Source organism: Lissotriton vulgaris, chromosome 4_1 (assembly GCF_964263255.1).
Source record: "Lissotriton vulgaris chromosome 4_1, aLisVul1.2, whole genome shotgun sequence".
NCBI classification, from domain to species: Eukaryota; Metazoa; Chordata; class Amphibia; order Caudata; family Salamandridae; genus Lissotriton; species Lissotriton vulgaris.
The window spans coordinates 1,258,100,050-1,258,118,999 of record NC_141691.1 but is presented as its reverse complement, the minus strand read 5'-3'; the positions used below and the strand labels follow the sequence as shown (position 1 = coordinate 1,258,118,999).

Below are 18,950 nucleotides of genomic sequence, written 5' to 3'. Positions count from 1 at the left end.
ATGGGTGCCTGCATTGCAGGAAATGATTGTTGATGTGCAGGAAGGTTTCCCTTCATACACATAAATACCCAATAATGGTGATTTGTTACTGCTATGTGTGCTGAATCCTCGGGGAGAGGATGTGGCCTAACGACTAGAGCAGTTGACTTCAGAGCTGGGGAACCAGGTTCTAGTCTCAGCAGGGACGCTCAACATCCTGTGATTCTGGGCAAATCAATTAATCTCCCTGTGCCTAACAAAAAAAAAATGTATGTGTCCATCTGTAACGCAACTGGTGCTCATTGAAAGCGCTCCGATACTTTCGGGTCTAGTTCGTGCTATATATATATAAAACTCCCTCAAAAAAAAATACAAGTAGTAAATCGTCATTATTTTATATTTTATGTGCAGAAAGGACCACCTTCCTGCACATCAACAAACATTCAACGCAATTTGATCTTTCTGTGTGCACACACACACACACACAGAAAAGGCAAAAATAAGGAAACATATAATTTATTTCTCCTCGTATCGCCATTTTAACGCCTGCTCTTGCATGGAGATTAGTTTTTGGCACTGCCTCAGATTCACACATCCTTGTAAAACTGGGGCAATTCTCAAAAACAGTGGTTGTTGCGGTGGAACGCCCACAGCAATGCCCATTACATGCCCCTTTCATGAGAATACCTCTGTGAAAGGGTACCACATTTACAAAGCAGTGTTAAGTCACAAAAAGTGGCTTAATGCCACTTTGTAAAGCTGAAGCAGGGCACAGTGCCACAGAAACATCATTAAAAGTGACGTTTCTGTGGCGCAATGCCCTTGTAAGTATGCCCAAAAATATTGTGTGAATGACTCACGTGTTCTGTGCTGCATCCCTGTGGAGTGTCACCATTTCCGACCATTGGCAGAAGTGGTACAAAAGGGGGTGGTGATGGACGGAGCATCTGAATCAATCAAACACTCACACCCAGTCAAAAGATCTGGGTTTAATCCATCACCGTTCTTTAGCCCACTCTGCCACCCCAGTTCAGACACCGCTATATGCAAATCAGTCTGACCCTGTGCCTCATGGGAACAGTCCAGCCCGAACTGCCAAGCCATGTCTTCCCTGGACCGGAAACAAGCTTCCGAGGACCGGTTTCTGGCATTCCAGCCGTCTTCAGCCCGGCTTGCTTGAATCCAGTGGCCAAGTGAGCTAGGGACTCACGTCTGAGCATACCCTGCCACACTTATGGCGGCCAAAAGCGGTACAAAAGGGGGTGGTGATGGACGGAGCATCTGAAGCAATCAAACACACACCAGTCAAAAGATCTGGGTTTAATCCATCACCATTCTTTAGCCCACTCTGCCATCCCAGTTCAGACATGGCTATATGCAAATCAGTCTGACCCTGTGCCTCATGGGAACAGTCCAGCCCGAACTGCCAAGCCATGTCGTCTTCAGCCCGGCTCAGACGTGAGTCCCTTGCTCACTGTGCCACTGGATTCAAGCAAGCCGGGCTGAAGACGGCTGGAATGCCAGAAACCGGTCCTCGGAAGCTTGTTTCCGGTCCAAGGAAGACATGGCTTGGCAGTTCGGGCTGGATTGTTCCCATGAGGCACAGGGTCAGACTGATTTGCATATAGCCATGTCTAAACTGGAGTGGCAGAGTGGGCTAAAGAACGGTGATGGAGTAAACCCAGATCTTTTGACTGGGTGTGAGTGTTTGATTGATTCAGATGCTCCGTCCATCACCACCCCCTTTTGTACCGCCATTGGCAGAAGTGAGCATACAAAGTGATAGAATGCAAGGATAATTCCCCCACCTGAATGAATCTGAATGAGGAAAGTATGCATGGAACCCATCGAATTAAATAGGAAATTATAACCACGTGCTGGTCATTCTGAAATGTTACAAGAATGTCACTATACTGTGGCTCAACAAGCATTCCACTAGTTCAGATTGATACTCCCCTGCGAGAGTCAGGGTTGACTTTAATACCCCTATGCCCCATAAACCTGAAGAAGTTTCACAAAACTGAAGTAGTCTCTGCTGTAAAGTGTGGGCAGAAGGAATCCCAAAGCATGTGACCTGACTCCGACGCCCAGTACCATGCCGATCGCTCTTACATATCTTGTGCCATTAACACAAAGAGTACACAAATAACAACAACTGGCGACAACGGACTCAAGTGGTTTTAAAGACTAAAGCTCGCCTCCATCTTTCTATTCATTTTGTTGTTCAAAACACTTCCGACTACTAAAAACTTGCAGAAGTATTCCCCTTTTGACACGGTGACATGAGGATATATGAAGACATGATGTTCGACTAAATATAATTAACAACACGGCATGCATCAAATGACATGCTTTTGTGAGCTATAACATTTCCAAACACGACAGCCTGTGTTCCTTCAAAAAATATGTGCATTTGGAAAATACCGTACAAAGCACCAGCAGCGCTCCAAATTTTTTACATAAACTAATTCCTAGAGAAACTAGCAGACCCAGTATCTTCTCTTATCAAGTGTTCGCAACGGGAATCCTCGAAAGCAGGCACAGCGTTATAGTTTATTAATGAAGGGAAGAACGCCATTTAACTATCACTTTACGTTACCCTTTCCCAGCAGTCCTGAGCCGCGTCTTCCTTACATCAGGGAGTCCGCGCTGCACCTCGGCTGGGCACACCTGTTGATTTGAACATATGTTCACCTTGATGCCACGGATGGACAGCCCCACGCACCTCTCAGGCGCCAACGCTGCCTCTTCCCTGTGTAGGGGTGCTGATGCTGAGGATGCGCCCTGCTCCTCTGCTGACAAAGAGCACCCCCCGAGCAGGCACCTGCCTCTCTTGCCTAACGGTCTGTGTCCCTCCGCTTCTCCGCGTGCCCGTCAAGGTTCCTCTTTTAATTTCACGCGCTTGGTTGACACATTATTATTTAAGATTTGTGGTCCAGGAGTCCGACTTTGTGGCCCCGGCTCTTCGCACGACAAGCCAATAATAGCCCCACTATATTTTAAAGCACCAAGTTTTAAACACATTGCATTAAAACCAGACCTTATCGGCTCACCTCGGCATGGAGCCTCACTGGAGGGCAGCGGCGGCCGGTGCTCCCTTTCGCCTGCTCAGAGTTGCTGCGGGCCAGCAGAGCGCCATGTTCGCCTCCTCGGGGCAGGGTGACGTCCCCGCTCCACCTCCACCGACGGGCATTTCCGGCGCTCAGCCGGGGGGCGATGCGCCGGCGGCCGGGCCTCCGGTTCACCTCACGCTCTGGTCCGTCCGTAGAAGAACGCCCGCCTCCCTCCCCCCGGCGGAGTCACCGAGGCTGCTGCAGAGGGAGGGTGGGTGAAAGGGAGGAGAGCCGCTGCCTGGCTCCTCCGAGCTCCCCGGGAGGAGGGCTGACAACAGCTGTTTCCAAGTTACTTCTGACAGAAGGCAGGAGGGCTGCGCGCGCCTCTTCAGCTGATCTCTCAGGCATCCTCGCCCTCTCCGATATGTGTGGCAGTCCCTGGGCCCCGGGGGAGGCTGTTGTTTATCGCTTTTACAGATAGATGATGCGGTCTCATGTTCTGGGTGTTGGCTCAGTTCAGCTCTACGGCACTCTCATGAAACATTGGCTGCCACTCCGAATTTACTCCTGTGGATGCCCTAGGAAAACGGTTAACTGAATGGGGCGCATTCAGTGATTATTGGGAGTAGGAAGATGTGTAGAATTCGTTCTTAAGGGATTATACATGTTTGGCAATGCAGTCGCGGCAGCGTTTTATTAGTGGCTTTAATACTCGTGCGTTTGCGATTTGTAAAGTACGAAGCTGAAGAGATGTAAACAAAGACGGAGAGTTTTAACAGCTCTTTTCAGCAGCAGGAAACTGCTGCAAAGATAGATAGACTGGCATCCCAACTCCGTACTCTGATGAGCCCCTCCACTTAGTGAGAACGGGTAAGGCCCGCTCCCCCACCGCCACAAGAACTACCTTGCCCTGCCCACCAGTATTGCTTTTCCTAACAGTGTGGCCTGCCCGCACAGCCTGCAGGAGTAGGCTGTAGACTTTACTGATTTCCAACAATGTCGAGCAGGAAATCTTCGAAAGGAGTCACGCCTGTAGTTTTTAGGTCTTGCCTACCAGACAGCACAAACTGTCTGATTGCAAAAGGCCTATTGTAAGCTCACCAAGAACTTATAGTGGACTTACAGCCCGCCCATTGCTTATCATTAGATGACTTTATTGCCACTTTCACAGTGGAGACTGGCATCGGTAAGAAGGGTGGGGCAGTAACTCCCTCGACCAATCCCAGGGCTATCTCACTAGCATGAGAGCAGCCCTGGGATTGGTGGGAGCGGCCTCACTCGGCGCTCCACAGGGCTCTGGAAGCTTTGGCTTTCTCACACCTGGGTTAGAAATGTTTAAAGTGGACATGTGGCTGGCTGTGGCAAACCAGCTGGCAAAATAGACAACAGCACTCTAAACTGTGCCATACCAGCCCACCCTCCTCCCTACTGAGTGACATGCTTTTGTCACTCAGCAGCGTTAAACTCCCGTCCTGACGCTCGGGATGGGAGGATGACAAATAAAATGGTAATTAATTACCATTTTATTTTTCATCTTTGGTGGGATTTTTTTAAGTTAGGCAACGCTCCTCTGCTCAAACGCAGGATCCGCCCCTGCAATCTCATTTGCTTACTTCTTATTCGTTAGATTGCCTTCATCTTCTTTTGTTTGGCCCTTCCCTGGAGCACATTCTCTTTACAATTTTTTTGGGCTGCCTGACTTTTCGTCTTCCACTTCTTACTTTTAAGGAAACACTTTTTGTATTTGGTTAAGGACTCAATGAGAGGACATGTGTTTTCCAGCTCTCTGCTCTTGAGTTTCTCCACCCACTATCCATGTTGCTGTCTCTTTCATGTTCTGCTCTCTCTCCTGAGCGTGTCTCCTCCACCTATGGTGTAAAACTTCATCTCTATCTGGTGCTTCTTCCCTGACACCACAGTTGCTCTCTCCGTCGTGCTGATTTTGCCCTTCTACCCCCAGTTAATATAATTATTTTCTTTCTTTCCTCACCCATTCCTCGTTGCCCCAAAACCCAGTGGTTTCTTTACATTTTATTTTCTCGGAGAGCCAGGCAGCCAGTTGCAGCCTAGCACCCCGCCTTAAAAAACACACACTTCTGTGCTCCTCCAGTTTCATTAAAAAAAATGTATGATCCATCTCCAAAAAGTAAATAATAAAACGGCACCTGTTTATATTTGTAAGTTAATTAATACATTGCAAAGCATACATGTGCATACATCATTAATCATGCACGCGATAAGAAAAGAACATCATCTGGTCTTTTATTCTTTTTGGGAAATGCTGTACAACCCAAGCAAAAATTCTTGCCAGTGTTCTACAGCATCAGCAAAATATGATGACTAATCCAAAAGATTCCACAGGTGAGGCCTATTTATTTCTCCAGTACTGCTTATTCACCAATATCATGAGAAAATTGGTTGAAATCTGGAAACTCTGTGACAGAAGCTTAACATATGCTCACCTTCATGCCAACAATGAAAAGCTGCATTGTTTTTTAATACTATGGTATTTTAGCCAGAATCTTGTAATCAAGTTGTAGTACAGCCCTATATGAATTATTATTCATCACCTAGCAGGCATCAGATTGCAAACTTAGAGACGGGGATGAACCCTCTGTTCCTTGGAAGGAAAGCCTTTTCAGTCCGTGTTGAGGTCTACCAACAGCAACCTGAGGACGTGTCCATCGTACTGATACCGTGTCTGAGGGCAGGCCACAGCACAGAATTGGCACTAATCTGAGCTTGAGACAACTTCAAGAAATCTGGCAACACAAATGGAGAGGGTGCTTTACTCCTACTCGGCCTATTATAATTTTCCATAGTTGTTCACCAGACAAAGGACTTTCCAACAGAAGTATCCCGGGCTTTGATATCCAAATCATCCTAAAATTGAGACTTTTTTAAAATGCCATGTCATTGGGACTCTGCAAATGTCTACTAGTGGTTGAACAATGATGTTGAGGAATTACCTCAAACCTAACTCCTTAAAAACACAAATACTCACCTGAAGTCCTGGAACACTCATTAACCTCTAGTCTGCTGACCTTCAAAAAGGAGCACAGGCCAGCAACATCAAGTGAAATAAAATGCTCAGCATAATCATAGATTCAGAGCTCTCTCTCTAGAATACCAAATCAACAGCGTGACAAGACACATCTTCTAAATGAGAAAAATTATTTGGCATATCTTCCCCTACCTAAGCCTTTCAAACAGAATAAAGGTACCTTTGGTAATAGTGATATTCTGCCTAGAAAATACAAATTGACTTTACAGTGGACTCCATAGAGAACTAATCAGAAAGCTAGAAAGAATCTAGAGTGCAGCAGCCGGACATGACCTTAACCTAAACAGAAAGGGCCACATTACTTCAGCTCTCAAAACTCGCTAGTTATAAGTGGTAGGAAGAATATCACTCAAACCTCTTTGCCTTGCACTCCTGGCTGTTCATATGAAAGGACCAACCTTTGATACACAGTAGCAGCCCATCCCCTGCCACAGTCGCAGGGCGAGCCGGGCCAGGCCGAAGATGATGCAGGGTGTACATAAATACATAAATTTACCTGATCGTCGCTGTCTCCTGCCGCATCACCCTCTTCCGTCTGTTGGGCACAAGCTCCCAGAATGCATTACAGCCAAATCTGACACTGCATGTAAGCAGAGTCAGGATTGGCCTGAACACCGGAAACTTGCACTCCCAGGCAAACTGGGAGCCTGTGCCTGCTCTCTCCAGCCCCAGCAATGCAGCTGGACTTTTCAGGAAATTACAATTTTTTCTGCTTGGCGCCTTGACTGCCTAAACCATCCAATGGTATCTCACCGACTTCACCAGACATACCCTGCTGCCTAGCCTCACTGGAAGAATATTTCTTCTGTTTTACAGACTAAGTCCAATTGTAAAATCTTTGAAGAGGCAGTCCCGTTTTGTGTATTTCAATTTAGGATTAATTGCGGGAGGTCCCAGCATACCCCAGCCATAGTCTATCCTTAGCGCAGAGTGTTTTTTTGTCACTATTTTCACTTAAAACTTTAAAAAAAGAATCTCTGGTTCACTTAATTGGATTTTGTCATTTTGATTTGGTTTATTTTATTTATTATATTCTACAAAATGTTTCCAAATTGGAATGGAATTATATCTTTTTTGGTGTTTTGAATTGATTTCTGTTTTGATACTACACAAATACTTTGCATATTGTCCTAAGTTAAGGCTATTTGCTCAGTAACTTAGCAACCGTGGGGCTGAGCTCCGGTTAATTTAGTGACTTATGGGGTTCACCCATACAAGTTAATGTTATTATTCCTTGGAGTAGGTGGCTCCCCACCCAGAACAATAATCCACTTTCTTGCAAGCACTTTTGCCGCTGCAAGGTCCGCTCTGACACTGCCAACTGAACACCAAGTACATTGACCCTCCCGATAATGGTGCTAGCACTCAAAGATTTGTGAGGAAGGTATTGTGGGTAATAGAGACTCATAGTTCAACAGTTACCAAACAGCATGCAATAATGACTGTCCAATGTGCCTTGTTTATGGCCTGGACTGGGGGACTCAGATTCTAGCCTGTCCCATATTTTAGAGGAAGGGCCAGGTTTGTTGCTTACCCCTTTACTGCCACAGCACTATAAAGCGCTTGCCATCATCCTCCAGCGTTGGCCACAATGTGCCATGTTGCTGGCCCGGACTGGGGGACTCTGATTCCCAGCTTGCACCATACCTTGGAGAAGGGGTCAGGTTTTTCTGTTTCCCACTTTGCCGCCACAGTGCTATACAGCGCCTGTCATCATCTTGTGGTACAGGACGCGCCCGGGCTAAGGGCTTGCCTGTCTTGTCACCGAAGGAGGCTGGGCTAGGCCACCTCTCTAGGCCCCGGCTTGTGGCTCACTGAGGTGGCCTAGGGGGCAAATCAAAAGGGGGAAAAGAAATATTGGAAACAGATTATCGGTGGGTTACACGATTGCCACGATTGACTCTTTTCTGGTTTGGACGACTGGAGTCCTTACTAAGAAAATCAAGCTAACAGAAAGGAGACTTTCTATGGAAGAGGTAAGGGGTTACGCCCCTCACCTGCACATGGAGATGCCGGGCAGGGCTCAAATGACATTGTAGAGTCTCATGGTTTGCCCATATGTCCAGAGGGTATGGACAATGTTAATAATGTTGAATTCGCCCATGTCGATACCTCTTTACATACTGAAGCCCCTGGCAAGAAGAAAAAGGAGAGGTGGCGAAGAAGACAGATTTGCTTGCCGACAAAAGGGCTAATGTTGAACTAATCGGGGGGAGGCGTGTTATCCAAGATAGGCTCATTTCTGATGAAATTTGTAGTAGAGTCAAAACCATATTAACCCCTTTGCTGCTCATGACGAGCTCAGCTCGTCATGAGGTACAGTGGAGCTGTGCTTATGACGAGCTGAGCTCGTCATGAACAATGGGGTTCAAGTAGGATCAGCACAGGAGGGGAAAACCATTAGCAGCCAAAGTGTTAAAAACCCTTCCAAGACCATTGCATGATCGCCTGGATGTCATAAAGCCTAGTCTGTCTAATCTATCCAAAAGCAGTAAGGTTGCCCAGGCCATTGTAGTACCCCTTCCTTTACATCCAGTCCCACTAACATTGAGGAGGAAAGAAATAGGGGGATTTTTAGATATCCTGGCACAGTGTGTCTTGAAACGCAGGAGGAGCCACGAGGGCCCATGCCGACCTCACAGGAATCGCTAAGTGGGTCATTGCAACCCTAGTAGGGGAGGGAGCATACTGGGCCCAAACATAATGTCACAAATCTAATCAGCTCGAATTTATCAAGTCGGTGGGAGCGAAAACAAAGCACACTGAATGGGCAGGCTGCACTACTAGATGCCTGCCGGACTTGATGCCCTTAGGTGCTGTCTTAGTGGGAGTCCCACCTTTAAACAAGGGTATTTTGGAGTCAACCCCAGAGCCAATGCGTAAAGTCAAATAATGAAGTGCTGGAAAATGGTCCTGCCATGACCTTCCATGTAATTATGGTGAGACCAGTTGGTTGAGTCAGATATGAAGAAAAAAGCAACAAAGTGGTTTGCATAGTGATCAATTTGAGACACCCTGGGTTCACAAGAGATTTAGTGCAAAGTATAATATACAGCCATAAATCCATTGCTGAGATTCAGATCATTCCCCTGACTTTCTTCTATCTGACAAAAATCTTGCATTACACAAGGCAGCAGTAGCGTAACAAAACTTGTCGGGACCCTCCTGCAAAGTACATGCCCCCCCAGCCTACCACCTATCACTGTGTCCCACTGTCAAAAAATCTGGTATCTTTTGAATTGAAACTTCCAACATTTAATGAAATGCCTCTATATTGTCTTGCTCAAAGTTCTAATAAGAAAGTGAGAAGCACTCTTAAAATGTAAGCTACGCCATTAAGAAGAATTATTGTGAAGAGCAGATTATTTAATGGAGTCAGCAATCATAGCAATGCTAAAGAGCGGTCATATTGCTCATCGCTGAAGAACAAAGAACAACTGCATAGGGTCTGAATTCGAATTGACATTGATGGAAAATAACTTGAACATTTGAAAGACAAACCCAAACTTGCAATTTCACAGACTCAACTGACAATATACACAAGGAGTACATAAGATATAACTCAGGATCCTGCCAGCTCCAATAGAAATAAACTTGTGTGAATTATCTGTGGGCCACACACTTGCGTCTGTCTGGGGTTGTGCATGATAATAACCACTCTAGGATATTTAAAATGAAATGAGGAAGCAATTTCAACCATATTGGCTTTCTTAAAGCAGGGCAAAAATAGGCAGGCAATCGAAGCTCAGGATGAAAATTGATTGGATGCTTCAGAACATTGATGCAGATGTTTGTATTTATCATGTCTGTAGTGTAAATAATGCCAATTACAAGATTTAAGGCACAAATAATACACACAAGTGCAAACAACGCCATTAATAACGGTGGAATAAAAGCAAACCTCACTACTAGCAAATACCTAAAGATAGAATCTATACTAATTGTAGTTGGTGAAGCAACGGAAGAATTGCAAATACTTTCGAAGTGCATAATAAAACAATCCCCCGTCCAGCAATATACAAAAATCAAGTGTGTTTTGTAAAACAATTCCCTTTTCTTCTTACATCAAGGTGAAAATACTTTCAAAGAGCATGATAAAAAACAAGTCCAGCAGTATGCAAAAATGAAGCAAGGGCAGACAAACAATTCCCCCTTTGGTTTGTGAATAAAGGTGCAAATATTTCACAGTAAATTGCAACACAATAACAAGTTCAGCAGCATGAAAATCAAACCCATACGCAAATAATTCCCTTTTTGAAGGCACTAATGTTTCAAAGTAACTGGTGAAACAATAACAAGTTCAGCAGCAAAAAAAACAGTTAAAGCAAACAGTTCCCTTTTTGACTATACAAATATTCAAAGTGACTACTGAAACAAGAATATCCGCAGCATAAAAATCAAACGAGTAAAAAAAAACAATCCCCTTTTTGAAGGTGCAAACATTTTAAAGTGACTGGTGGCACAACAAGTTCAGCAGCATAAAAATCAAACCACATATGCGAGCTCCTGGTTTGATCTAAAAGAAACATTTATGGATGTTGCATGAAACATAAAGACAACGTTTCAATGCAAAATGCATGTATGAGTCTCTGACACATCACCCACATTAAGAATAAATTCCATGAAAACGGTATTCAAAACTATCTGTTTACGATTCAAGGTCATCAGGGCAAGACAGTGACTCTGCTGAACAGAGCTGACTCTATCAGGGAGCCCCCTGTGGAAGGTTAGGGCCTTGGGCTGGAGTCCACATTGACCATGCCTTAAAACTTCTCTGAATGTGCCTGAAAGGAAGACTCGCCCTCTCCCTGCAGCACATTTCTGCCAAGTGGTCAGTTACTGGGCCATGCTCAGCAAAAGCAGCCTGCACTGTGCTACTATGTTTTCATGATATTAATAGGGGAAGCCGGAGGGGCGGGGAATGAGGCATCAGTAATACCGCCACCGGTCCGGTACACGCCCTAGATAACCTGCACCGCCACAAGCAGCATTCAATGGGTCTTAGTCCTGACAGCAGGGTGAGGTGACTGAAAATGTACTTCACGTCTGCACCTTGGCGGGTCAGGTGCCGGCATAGTAGTACCAATTGCCTTGCAGGCTGTGCTGCTTCGCTGACTTCACACTTACTACTGCAGCACTGGCAGAAGTTTGAGCAGTGGCGGGCCATGCTCAGAGTAGACGCTTCGCTGGTTCAGTTGGTCCAGATTCGAATTCCACTGTGAGGTGCACGCAACCACAGTACATACATGAGTGACGCACCCTCCTGTGCCCCACTCTGAAGATCATGGTGTTTGTGGTCACCGTTAATGCGCAGCAGCGGTGCAGCGCTGTGTGCATGCCTTGCACAAATGTGAGTGTGTGGCACTGTGCGACATCAACCGAACCTTCGTCTCCAGGGAGGCCGAGGTGCACACATATTTAATTAATAAAGGCCTCCCACCTTGGCCCATGGCCATAATACAGCAAGTGCGGTGCACGGGCATGGCGGCAGGTCATTAAAACATGGTGCAGAGACTGTGCGTGAAGGCTGAGCTTCAGACAGTTCTAGTGTCACTAAGTGACACTGCTGCTGCTAATTAAACTAGTTGGCTCCCACCCCGTCATCCGTGTTTGGCATCATCCCCAACTCAGTTCTGCTCTCAACTCAGTCTCAGAGCCAGTTTGTACTTCTTGGGGGCTGGGGGGGGGCTATTTTTACGCCAATGCAAGGCAGATTGCTAACCAGAAAAGTCCAGGTCTAAAAACGTTGGGACGCAAACATATCAGGTGATCCCCTTATGAATAGATTTGAGCCCATGAGCAGGCTAGACAGCAATGATTGACTAAACCCGCCCCTTACAATTCCTGTGAAGATAGGTAATAGCAGAGACTATGGACAAGGGGGCCACTCGGCGCAGACCGACCACATGCTGGTCCATGCTGAAATAAGCCTGTTCGAGCATTGTGGGGCTAAACAGTAAAATAGATGACGAGAGGTGTTTGAATTTCTTTTCTGCAACATCACAAAATATAACAATGGACAAAGTGTTGAAACTTTTCAAACACTCACCCCAAGTCACAGGTCTGGGTTTAATCCATTGTTATTTTGCATGCCATATCACCCCAGTTTTGACCGAGCCATATGCAAATTAGTCTTGACCCTGCTCCTCATGAGAACAGTCCAGCCCAACTGCAAAGCCAGGTCCCCCTGGACCAGAAACAAGCATCCTGGGACCGGTTTTGGAGTATCACTCCTCATCAGCCAGGCAAGCTTGAATCCAGTGGCGCAGTAAGCAATGGACCCACGTCTGGGCATACCCATAGCCACTTATGGTGCACATAGCAACATCACAAAATACAATGATAGACGGAGTGCTATAAAGTTTCAAACATTCTCTCCCAGTCACAGATCTGGGTTTAATCTATCATTATTTTGCTTGCCACGTCACCCCAGTTTGGACCCAGCCATATTCAATTCAGTCTTGACCCAGCTCCTCATGGGAACAGTCTAGCCCGATCTGCCAAGCCACGTCCCCCTGGACTGGAAACAAGCATGCTGGGACCAGTTTCGGAGTATCACCCAATATCAGCCATGTTAGCTTGAATCCAGTGGCCCAGTAAGCTAGGGACCCACGTCTTGGCATACCCTTGGCTACTTAGGCGCACAAATCAACATCACAAAATAAAATGATGAATGGAGTGGTGCAACTTTTTAAAGGGACATCTCAAATAATACATTTTCACTTTTGCATGAATTTAATGATAATGCTTTGAATACATTTTAACCACATGCGCGCTAGTGGTATTCTGGAGCTATGCTGAGATTTTAAAAAACCCATGTTACATGACGAGCTGGGCTCGTCATCAGCGTGCGAGGAGGCTACACCATGACGAGCCCAGCTCGTCATGAGCCTGGAAGGGGTTAATTGAAGAGAGGTTTTGTAAAATAACACATGCATCAAGTTTCCAACCGAGTTGAGATTGAAAAATGAGTGAAAACTGTCCTTTTTAATATTCCTGGGGAAGTCCATTAATAAGCATCCCCTGCTTCTGACACAAAAAAGTGCCAACTTCTTTCTCTAAGCCATTATAGAGACAACGAGCACTGGTGTAGGTATATGACTAGCATAGAATGCATGAGATGTAACTCAGATGACTGAAGACTGAGTGACACATTTTTTCCTACTTCAGCAATGGTAGTGAGGTTTTTCTCTTTATCTTTGTCTCAGATGGGGTCAAAGTGAGAAGTGATACTTGCCTAACTCATCCTTTGAGTGACCACACAGGACTACCCCTTCTGGTTAAAGATCTAGACTTACATCCACATCCTCTGTTCAACAGATGTGAAGTCACTCAGTGGGAAAGGGCATCGCTGTATCTATGTGCTGACACAAGTCTTGTGGTGATCATATTCTTCCCTTTAGGCAAGCATCTAATTCCATTAGCCACAAAGCACCAAAAAACCTTGTTTGCACAAACCCAAGTTCTCTGCACCTTTGTACACTGTGACAAGTAAAATTGATAAAGTCCCTTCCTGGCTGAAGATTCACTGTGGGAGAATTGAGAATGTCATCAGCTAAACAAATGTTCAGTCACATACCTTTTTCTGCCCTGTTACTTAGGTGGCTTAACCCCTTGAATGTGGCCGCGATTCTGCGCCTGTGCAGCACTTCTAAAGAGTGGGCGGGTTCATGACGGCCCCCAGCCGTCATCAGCACATGCCCACCGTGCTGCATGACGGACGGGGGCCGTCATCAGCAGGCAAGGGGTTAATGTCTACGCATCTTGGACTACTGACCCCACGACTTTAAACATTGCACTGGGTTCACAGGAGCTGCCACCTCTAAAAAAATTCACATCAAGTAAATCTGGAGGGGTGTCTTCACAGCTGTAACCGAAAGCATGTTCCTATGCAGTACCACTGAGGGCCTCATTCCCAGTGATCAGGATTATCGGCTGATAACTCTCCCCCCTCCCAAAATTACTGATACTGGTGTTTCCAGTAAATTACCCAGGCTATTCCTCATTCTCTCCTGGAGTTTCAGTCAGAATTTTAATCCACTTTTGGGAGCTACACCTCCCATAGGAAATATTGCAGTTCTAGAGTAAATCCAGTGCTGGAAATTCAGTCAGAGGTGATAACAAAAGATGCCAGCCACAATGGAGTTTCCGCAGTACTCATAACGGGTTAGTGCTCAATGTTTTTCCCCTGCTCCTCCATCTCTTTCACATAGGCACACCACCAATCTACGAGCGAGAGAGTCCCCCACCACTTGAGAAACTCTGATTGTGAGGGATAATTTTACAGCTGTACCCTTCTTTTTATGGATGCTTCTGTTTTTTTGTTGCTTAAGTATCAAGATCTCTTCAGCATTTGCATCTTTTATGAATGTTGCAGACCTTTCCATTTCTCTGTCAGTGAAGCATTCTCAAGGAAGCCCTCATCCAAAGCCTTGGTTGATGAGTGTGTATAGGTCTTAGAGGCACTGCAAAATGCTGTCTGTTGACGATTTTCTCGATGACCTTGGCCGGGAAGGGGAGCAGAGAGATGGGCTGGGAGTTCTTGAGGTCTCTTGGGCCTGCCTTAGGTTTTTTGAGTAGGGCATTCATCTCGGTGTGTTTCCAGCTCTCTGGGAAGGTCGCGGTCTCGAGAGAGAGATTGATGATGTTGTGCAGGTGGGGTGCGATGGAGCTGCTTGCTTTGTTGAAGTCGTGGTTCGGGAATGGGTCTAACTGAGAGCCAGAGTGGATTGGGCTCATTGTCTTGATGGTGTCATCAATGCTCACGCTGGCCCAGGCTAGCAGTGGGTTGTGGTCGATGGTGTGCGAGGGTCTGTTGTGTACTTGTCTTTTGGGGCTGTCTGGGTGTTGAAGCTGTCGGGATGTCTGCTATCTTGCGGTGGAAGAAGGTGGCGAGGGAGTCGCACAGGGCTTGCGACAGAGGGATGTCGTCGGTGTTGGAGCTGGGTTTGGAGAGTTCCTTAACAATGTTGAAGAGCTCCTTGCTATTGTGTGCATTGTTGTCGAGGCGGTCTTTAAAGGAGGTTCTATTGGCTGCCTTGATGAGGTGGTGGTTGCGGATGGCGTCCTTGTGTGCTGTGTGGCTGTCCAGAGTTTGTTCACTGTGCCATTCCTTCTCTAGTTTCCGGCAGGCTTGCTTGGAGGCAAGGAGTTCCGGGGTGAACCAGCTGGCCCTCTTGCTGGTGTCTCTGTGGGGGGGTTTCTTCAGCAGGGCGAGGGTGTTTACGGAGTATTCTATCGACAAAACTCTAAATAAGGCCCAAAGTAATTTCAGTTCCATTACTAGCCAAATCCTATGTTCTCGTAGTCTTTTTAAGCATTTTGGTTTGGAAAAAGATATCACTTCACCCATGTGTGAATACAGGAAGACATCAACTTGGGACTTGTAAACATGCTGAAGACACCATGGTTCCTCTGTGTTGAACACATGGATCTCAAGCAGGTGAAAAAACAAATATGTGTTACACTCTCCTTGTTCTTAAAGGACAAACCTACAACCAATTTAAAGTGAGTGGACTTTGGTGGGTATTGGAAAGCCCTATGCCAGGTATGAGTTAAAGAGCAAACAACAGGGGCCTGATGTCATCTCACAATTGCGATGCACACACTCTGTTACTCTGAAATCCCACACTTAAGTCCTCCTCGCTCAATAGTCTGGAAGGCCACTGATACACAAATACATGCCTATGTCTGCGTGCATGCAAGCAGAAGCAAACATTTAGGCACTCTATGAAATGTAACAAGAAAGTAGTTAATGAAGTAAAACTGGTACTGGTAGGAAAGCCAATACATCTGGTCTTGGATGCCAGTATTTTAGCATTGTTAATACTTGTTTTGTGATGAGTTTTCAAAAATGTTGCTGTAGGATTACCTGCTAAGCCCTCTTCAATATATATAAAAACATTTTGGTTAAAAGTAAAACACTTTTTAGTTTCAAAAAGGACGCATTTGCAGTCCCTGGCAGTGAAGAGAACTACTTGGTGTGAAAATGTGCTTTTTGTGTAAGCAGAATGCTGTCACTCAAAAGGAAGTTAGCCAGTGAAGAAGTGGTCTGACCTACTGTCCCATGCTGTATGCAATAGCGGGCAGAAGGAAACTGTGAATGGCACAACCCACTGGGGAAAAAGTACAATCGACTATATCTTTGCATCAGAAAAAGTTGTGGATCACCTCGAGGTGCTTTGATGTACTCCCTTTACACGAAAGTGACCATCTTCCACTCCATACAGTTTTCAACCTTAGCTCATCCAAACATGAAGGCTATAAGACATTGGGCAAATCTCTCCACAAAAAATCTGCATTTCTAATCCGGAGAATAAAATGGGGCCCGGTATGTCTGCAGAAATGAATAGCATGGAAAACTACCACTGGTCAGTCCCTGTGGGCCAAAGTGGAGAACATCTATTTACCCATAGGGAATCCATAATCAGGGACAGCCATAAATCACTGGACTCTGTCCCAGGTTGTGGGCACTATCTGCCAAAAAACTTCTAACAAAAACCTCTTCATTCTGATTAGCTCACGGAATGTTCGCAAGCTGACTAAAGTAAGCTACAAAACCCATAATCAACAAATCAAAGCTGTTTTGCAACAGGAACTAAGGGGTGCAAGAAAACAACATAACCAACTGGTATGGCTGGTAAAATACCAGCAGAGGGACAAGGAGTGGCAATATGTATACTCACTTATGAGCAAGTGTAATCAGGCTGACTTATGGAGGCATATCAAAAACAAAAGATGCCAGGACGACACCAAACCTGATGCCACTGAGGAAACCACGTGAACCCTGCATGTTAAAAAAACTACACGTAGTCGAACAACCGAGTGCTTTCTCACCCGAAATTCTAGATTCTGCAGATGATCTATAAGGATGTGACCCCAAGTACACGCCTAACTTCATTCAAAAAGCAGTACGCAAAATGAGAGCATCAGGGGTGCCAGGCCCAAACAGGCTTTCCGCTCAACTGTTCAAAGACGGCCCAGCACTGTGGCCTGCAATACCTACTCCACTTTTCTGCATGTTTTAATTCCTGCAAAGTTCCCGATAGTTCAAGAGGTTCAACTGCATCCAATTTTTAACAAGCATTTACAATGCAATAGGTCTTGCAGCATTAAAGTTTGAGTTACTGGCATTGTAAATGATAATGCTTTGCATTATTTATTTATTTTTAAATTTGCAATTGGTATATAAATATTGTTTGCGAATGGTTAGCTGTTGCTTATGCTAAGCAAAGTTGGCAGTAATATAGAGTGCTAGTCTTGCTTGTTAAAAGGATGCTGATTTAAAGCGCTCTGATACCTGCGGGTAAAGTTTGCGCTACATAAAAGTGAAAACTAATAAATAAATAAAAAAATGCCTACCTGTACCACGTCTATTCTCATTCTGCGATGCCACATATCTTTGGGTCCCTGTACTTATTAACTGCACCCAGCTGTGGGAAACCCCCATGGCAGGAACAACGTGTTGCGGGGCAGACACAGGCAATGTAGCCACTGTCCTGTGGCTGCACCGCGGGGTAACAGTGTAGGGGCAGGAAGGCAGGCAGTTGGTAGTGCTGTGCCATAGCAGTGTAGTTCTCTGTGTATGCTTGGCATGGGGGTTGCTATTGGCTGACAAGAAGTGGTGAGGAGGTGCCGGTTCGGGGTGCCTGCTTCCTGATCATGGGCAGGCGACAGGTAAAAAAAAGGAGGCGGAGGACATGACACCCAGTGGAATTAAGGTACAGCATGCACACTAACCTCATTTTGAAGACTCTCTGGAAAGGCACTACATTGGAAACACCGACTGAGCATATTCATTTCCCAAGTCAGTTAAGTGGTCTGAAAAAGGCTCAGGAGCTATAGGTGCTTTACAAAAAGCATCACTTAAATAAATGCATAAATACACTATAGGCACAATGCTATGAATGACGAACATCACTTAATGTGAACCCTTTTCCTGCCATTCCATCCAGCACTAATCCCATGACATAAGGGAATCCAACGTAGGTCTAGGAGGGCCTGGTGTATTTCAGGATATGCAAATAAATTATATTTGCATGCGTTGAATATCAATAGAAAACATTACAAAGTCTGTTGTTGTCCTCAATACTTGGCATGCAACTGGCCCTTGGATATCTATATTATCACTAAAGGATGTGTTGAACAATTAAGGGTTTTCATTTAGATGTAGAAACAGGCATTCAAACTGATGTCTCGGACTGTACATGCGTACAGGCATGTATGCAAGACATGCATCGCTTTGTTCTAGTTTCCTCACTCTTCTGGACGAAATGTCCTAATATTTTGTGAAACGGGCACATGCCAAAAGCGTGATGTGTGGCGCTGCTCAGTGAGACACAACACCATAACTTAAAACAGTGTTCACAACAAGTTCTCACTTCCACTCAATTGACAAACAACAGGCATGTCTAATTCGATATCAGCACTTTGCTATTGTTAACGTGCTCCTGAAAAGTAAAGTTCTTTTAACATGCTGTGTTTGCTTTTCCTGTAGCGCGGTACTTGTTAAAGCATATAGCACACCTTTGTTAGCGAAACTTGAATTTCAACACACAGCATTTGCTGTTCGTATTTTGAATTTTGAATTTAAAATTATTTATTAAGCGCACGTTCGCCAGCGGCTTCATGGCGCTACAACTTACAGAAGCAGGGTGAACTGGCCAATGTAAAATAGAGCAATTCAGACTATGGGAGGAACAATTTAATTAAAGGCTTTAGAAAACAAAAGAGTCTTAAGTTGTTTTCTAAACTTGGAATAAAGAGTCATGGTCCTAAGCTCAGGGGGAAGGGAATTCCAGAGGAGTGGAGCAAGGGTCGCAAATTTCGAACCGCCCCATTTCTTCCTCCGAAAG

The 18,950-nt window shown here is 45.4% G+C and overlaps 1 protein-coding gene across 4 annotated transcripts in view; it reads right to left on the bottom strand.

Annotated features, from left to right (window-relative positions):
• RIPOR2 (RHO family interacting cell polarization regulator 2) overlaps window positions 1-18,950 on the bottom strand; it is a 622,104-nt gene that overhangs the window by 473,561 nt on the left and 129,593 nt on the right. Inside the window, exon 1 of one of the 4 annotated variants that reach the window (XM_086965455.1) lies at window positions 3,033-3,389. The exons of the other annotated variants lie outside the window; for them this stretch is intronic. The gene's annotated coding sequence lies outside the window, so the exon portion shown is untranslated. Of the gene's footprint in view, window positions 1-3,032; window positions 3,390-18,950 lie in introns of those variants that run through there. 4 annotated transcript variants of the gene reach the window in all.